General features: G+C 34.0%; 1 pseudogene; it reads left to right on the top strand.

Annotated features, from left to right (window-relative positions):
* Positions 1-1,611: 1,611 nt before the first annotated feature.
* On the top strand, positions 1,612-5,228 carry LOC120199361 (annotated as a pseudogene).
* The last annotated feature ends 1,156 nt before the right edge of the window (positions 5,229-6,384 follow it).

Genomic DNA, 6,384 nt, shown 5'->3' with positions numbered 1-6,384 from the left:
TCCCCTTAAATTGATACTATGGGTACAAAATATTCCAAAAAAATGAACCAAAATGATATTTACTCAAACATTTGAGACATTTTTTTGATATTATGCGCAATGAATTAGCTTAAATAATATTGGGACACATGTTAAATCTAAATGGTTAATTATGAAAAATGTAATGATGGATTTGTGAGAAACTCCAGGGTGCTGGGAGGTTGATAGCCATTCTTTCGGTATACTAAATGAAGATGTGGGTCCTTGCCATGCAACACACACAGTAAACCCATGGGACTAGGTGGGTAGGGACAAAGGCAAGATATATAGATTTTGACCTCCAATTCCTAATAGTAGAAATAAAGCTTTTTTCCCCAGCTCATAAGGGGAATTGGGTGGTGTACATAGCATGACAAATTTCATCCGTTAAACCAAAAGTTTTTGTAATGGATATTTTCAAACATGATTTCTACCTATTTGTGATGGTTAACGTTTTGGGAGAGGAGATCGACCAAATTAATGTTGCTTTTTGCGTGACTACTAATTATTATTAATGTGAAAACTGAAGGCAACTTGTATTCAAATTTCAGTTTCCTCCGTAATTTTTTTTTTATAAAATTAAGTTTTATGCAGATAATTAGAAACTACAATTATATCAGCGTGTATATACTTTTAGAGACTTAGTGATCTTGATTCATTATAAACCAGTCTGTTATTATTCATTGAATATATTTTTAGTGGGATCAACCTTGTATTATAGTAGTAAAAAGTCTTATTTTGAATTTCAATTTTTGATTTCTTAGATGTTATCAATACAATAGAGTGAAAACGATTTAAATTTCTCCCTAACAAAATAAGATTAATAAGATCTAAAATATTATTAATGAACGCTTATTTGGTGTAGAAATTAATTAAGTTATGGATCTTAACCAACAATTAAGACTATTAACGGGGTAAATACAAGATCATGGTAATATATGTTTAAAGACTATTAACGGTTTGATAATAAACACTTGTGCCCTTACATATGAGATATTTGAATCCGAGACCTCGAGTGATAATAATAAATTTTTTAATCATTAAGTCGCTTAATATGTGAATAATATTTTAAATAACCGAATATAATGCAATTACCGTTGATTCCAATTAGAAGTTAAATTTTCTTTGGCGACGTGGACAAAAGTGATGAAAGGAGAACTTTTAAACGATAAGGGAAATTAACGAAAAGCTGTCTCTCATGCTATCTATGATATGTGATGCAATAACGGTTTATTTGTGCAGATAAAATGGATTTCATAACTAATTATTTATCTCTTCAAACGGTGAAAGAAACTTATGAATGAAAAGGGAAAAAGTAAAACTCTATTAACTAATAACATAATCCATCAAAATATAAATAATTTTCAGTTTTACTCAGCCGATGGTTTCCAATTCCAAATTGAACTTCCTAAAGGGGAGGAGTTGTGTTGTGCGTATCAATCATTCGAGTCCAACTACTAATTAAATAATGTGGGAAAGCCAATCAGTTCAGGCAAAATGTGTGTCATTTCCTCCAATTTTGGCTTTTAACTCAACCTCACTGTGCCATCACCAACCCTCCTCCACTCCTCTATATAAGTAACCCACAGCCAGCATTTGCTCTCATCGTGCCACACCTGCTCCTTTCATCTTATGCTTACCTATCAAAGCTTTCTTCAACCTGTAGAAAACAATGTCCCTCCCCATAACACAAGGGAAAACCCTACCTGATGCCTGGGATTACACGGGAAAACCGGCCGAGCGTTCCAAGTCCGGTGGCTGGGCCAGTGCGGCCATGATTCTAGGTCTTTAAATGTTCTAGTTTTGTTTTGCTTTAAATTCTTATATACGTTTGGCTTGGGCCTTATTTCTTTTGCTTCTGTATATATCTCAGGTGTTGAGGGGTGTGAAAGGCTAACAACGTTAGGTATCGCGGTTAATCTGGTGACGTATTTGACTGAAACCATGCATTTGGGCAATGCTACCTCGGCCACCACCGTCACCAACTTCCTCGGCACCTCCTTTATGCTCTGTCTGCTTGGTGGTTTCGTCGCCGACACTTTCCTTGGCAGGTTTGCCCTCTTCTACCACTCTAAAATACCTTCCGCGTTTCCAACGCAAACCCACGCACTCGGTTATGTAATTAACTTTTATCATTTTATGAATCCTTTCCTATTCACAGATATCTCACCATCGGAATCTTCGCCACCGTTCAGGCAACCGTAAGATTCATTTCCTTTTACGTCTGATAACTGCAAAGTCAAAATTTAAAGCTAAAGTTGGTTTTGTTTATTTATTTATTTTACGTTGTCGAGCAGGGCGTCACGATCTTGACGATCTCAACAGTAATCCCAAGCCTAAAGCCTCCCAAATGCACAAGCGACAGTGCAACACCATGCACCCAAGCCAGCGGCATACAACTCATTATCCTCTACTTGGCTCTCTATATGACCGCCCTTGGGACCGGGGGACTCAAATCAAGTGTCTCAGGGTTCGGGTCAGACCAATTCGACGAGTCGGACCCCGAAGAGAAATCCCGGATGACAAACTTCTTCAACTGGTTCTTTTTCTTCATAAACATAGGCTCGCTTGGTTCAGTCACCATTCTGGTGTACATCCAGGACAATATAGGGCGTGAATGGGGATACGGTATCTGTGCTTGTGCAATCGTGATAGGGTTGGTGGTGTTTCTGTCGGGGACCAGACAGTACCGCTTCAAGAAATTGCTGGGGAGCCCATTGACCCAAATTGCCGCTGTGTTTGTCGCTGCCTGAAGAAGAGGCATTTGGAATTGCCATCTGATTCGTCGATGCTTTTCGAAATTGATGATGCAGCTGAGGGTTTGAAGAAGAAGAAGAAGCAAAAGCTGCCACGCAGCAAGCAGTTCCGGTTAGTATTCTAAACATCTTTTCATACAAACAATTACAGCCTAAACATAATATTTAAAACAAGACAATACTTGTTAATTTGACTAATCTTTTACTTAAACTTGAAAAAATTTGATGATTTTCAATTTCTTGTAAAGTTTCGTATTGAATCAAATGTGAAATTATTTTGGGTAGATTAATCAACTGAAATTGGACCACGAAAGTTCTTATGGTAATTCAAATTAATATAATTAATTATAACACATGCAATCTTAATATCATCAATATAAGGTTTGGTGGCAGCAGGCAGTGGGGACAAATATATAATAGATAAACATGAACCAGTTGGGTTATATGTGGCGATCAAAGACTAAAGTTATTGAATTTCTAGGTCAGGATGATTGACAATCCTTGTTTATTGAAATTAACTGTAAAATATGAGAATATATTTATTAAAAAAATATATAATTTCAATATTTTCATTCATTAAATGATCTTAAAAAATGAAAAACTAAAATTTTACATAGGTATAAATAGTTATTATATATATATAAAAGATATATTTTTCCTTTGAATAAGATTTTTTGGTTCATATTGACCGAAAAATGCGTGGGTGTTTAAGATCACGAGCCACCAAACCAGTCCTCATGATTCATGAATCACACCTCCCCCAGTTAAAGGTTCAGACATGTTGGCTTTAGTTGTCCAAAGCCTGTTCATTTTTTTTTTTTTTTTTTTTGCTCAGCAACATGAATTTATATTAATCACTCATCATGGAGAAAAAGAAAAACGAGTTCCCAATTTTCAGCCTCATTATAAACCCCTCTAACCCTATTTAGGGGAAAAGAGTGCTCGAAAAAGGGGAATAATACATGGAAAAACCAAATCAAAGATAACAAAGACACACTTAATATCGAAGAATCCCACCCTTGGCCAAAAGCCCCGTTACATGGACTGGAGCCGGGACTCTGTATGACAATCTGGAAAAATTACCCCCAGTTCCTGCTAACTCTCACAAACTAACCATACTAACTATTACATTGTAAAATTAATAAAACATTACAGACCCAAACCAACATCTTACCAACTGGCTTTGAACATTTCTCTTCTCCTCGACCCCAGCTTGGCTTCATTTGCCTTCCATCACGCTCTGTTAATACCAACCGTATCTTTTCTAATACCTGCTTTTGGATTCTGTATGGGTTCACCTAATCAAAATGAAATAACCTTAAAAAATGAAATAAAAAATTCAAACATCAAAGAAAACAAAAACAGTTTACATAATAATTGGACTCAGAAGTCGCAGTTTTAGAAACGTGTTTGTGTTGAGTTGTGAAAGGGTGATTAATTTCGGCTGGCCATGATTTAAATGTTGAGAATGACTTGTTTTTTTTTTTTTTCCTTATTGGCTGATTTTCTATTTCATTGCTTGAAATTTTGTGCAGTTTCTTGGACAGGGCAGCGATCAACGACCCATCCTTTCCCGAGACAAACAAGTGGAACTTAGCAACCTTAACCGATGTCGAAGAAGTGAAATTGGTGCTAAGAATGTTACCCATTTGGGCAACCACGATCATCTTCTGGACCGTTTACGCTCAAATGACGACTTTTTCAGTGTCAAGCCACAACCATGGACCGTCACATCGGGAAATTCCAATCCCACCAGCATCACTCACCGTTTTCTTCGTCGGCAGCATTCTCATAACCGTCCCAATTTACGACAGAATCATTGCCGATTGCAAAAAGGTTCTTAAAAACCCACAGGGTCTAACCTCTGCAAAGGATCGGTGTTGGTTTAGTTTTTATCCATTATCGCAATGATAGCCGCTGCACTGACCGAAATCAAGCGATTGAGGTCCGCAAGCTCACACGGCCTTGCGAATCACCCATCAGCTCAAAATCCCAATGAGCGTCTTCTGGCTGATCCCCCAGTTTTTGCTAGTGGGGGCTGGGGAGGCCTTCACATACATAGGGCAGCTCGACTTCTTCTTAAGGGAGTGCCCAAAGGGATGAAAACAATGAGCACGGGTCTGTTTTTGAGTACCCTTTCTTTAGGGTTTTTCGTAAGTTCTTTGTTGGTTACTATAGTTGACAAGGTGACTGGAACCAAGCACCCATGGCTCCCAGACAATCTGAACAAAGGGAGGCTCTATGATTTCTACTGGCTTTTGGTAGTTCTGAGCTGCTTGAACTTGGTAGTTACTTGGTTTTTGCAAAGTGGTACGTGTACAAGGACAAGAGACTTGCTGAGCAAGGGATCGAATTAGAAGAAGCAGAAGCTACCTTCCATTAATATGAAGCAACATGTCTTGGGGAGTGGACCAAGTCTCTTTCATTAAGATTTTGAGTTTGTAACTTTGTAATAAGTCCGTTTTTTGGACGTTCAAATAAGTTTGAAATTCCTTTACTTGTACAAAATGGATATGGTAAAGGACAGAGAAGAATTTCAAGGGAATATATATATATATATATTGCTTTTGTTTCGAATGATAAGTTGTATGACTGGCACAAAGTGTTTCAGAAAAAATTATCTTCTAACTGTGATATGGTTTAAGAATTATCTAATACTTGCCTGCTGTTAAATAGTTGATGAAAGTTACACAGTTTGGTGTTGTTTTTTGAACTGGTTTTTAAAAGTGCAATAAAATGTATTTTTAAATTATTATTTAAAATCTAACTGTTTTAAATTCTTCTTAAAAAGTGATTTTGGAAAAAAAATGTTTATTATTAACATTGTATTATAAATTAAAATAAATAGTTACATTTATAATATAAACATTATGTTGTAAATTCAAAATAATATTAAATATATTTACACTTATTAATACTATAATATATAAAATATGTCAACTTAAACTATAATAAAATATAAAAAATTTTAACAAACCATTTAACATTTGAATTTTAAGATAATATTTTATTATTATGATATAACCACAACCACTCATCTAACATTTGAATTTTAAGATAATATTTTAATTATTTCGATTTAACCACAACCACTCATTTAAAATTTAAAATAAAATAATTTTAAATAATATATTTTACTTTTAACTATTAAAATAATATATATATATTATATAAATTTAAAAAATATTATTATATATGAAATAAAATTTAAGTATAAAAAATATAAAAAATACATATAAAAAATATAATTATAATAAAAATATATTTCATGATAACTCACTATTAATATTTTAATATATAAATCATAATTTTTTATTTATTTTTAAGTAATTAAAATAAATTAATAAAAAATAAATTATTTTATAAGGATATTAACATTAAATTATTGAAATAAAATATAAATACATAATTAATAAAATAAATTAAATATCAAAGTTTTTGTCCAGAGCAAATGAATGGAGCTCATGCATTAATAATGTTAAAATATAAATTTGCTTCTAAATATAAAGTTGGAAATGAAAAAGCTAGAAATCCCAACTTTTGTAGTTGATTTGAAGCAACAATTTTCATATCAATTTGTTTTCTATTTTTAACCGATTTGACATTGGTT

Source organism: Hibiscus syriacus, unplaced genomic scaffold, assembly GCF_006381635.1.
Source record: "Hibiscus syriacus cultivar Baekdansim isolate YM2019G1 unplaced genomic scaffold, ASM638163v2 tig00005411_pilon, whole genome shotgun sequence".
Taxonomy (NCBI): Eukaryota; Viridiplantae; Streptophyta; class Magnoliopsida; order Malvales; family Malvaceae; genus Hibiscus; species Hibiscus syriacus.
This window is presented reverse-complemented; position numbering and strand designations above follow the sequence as displayed.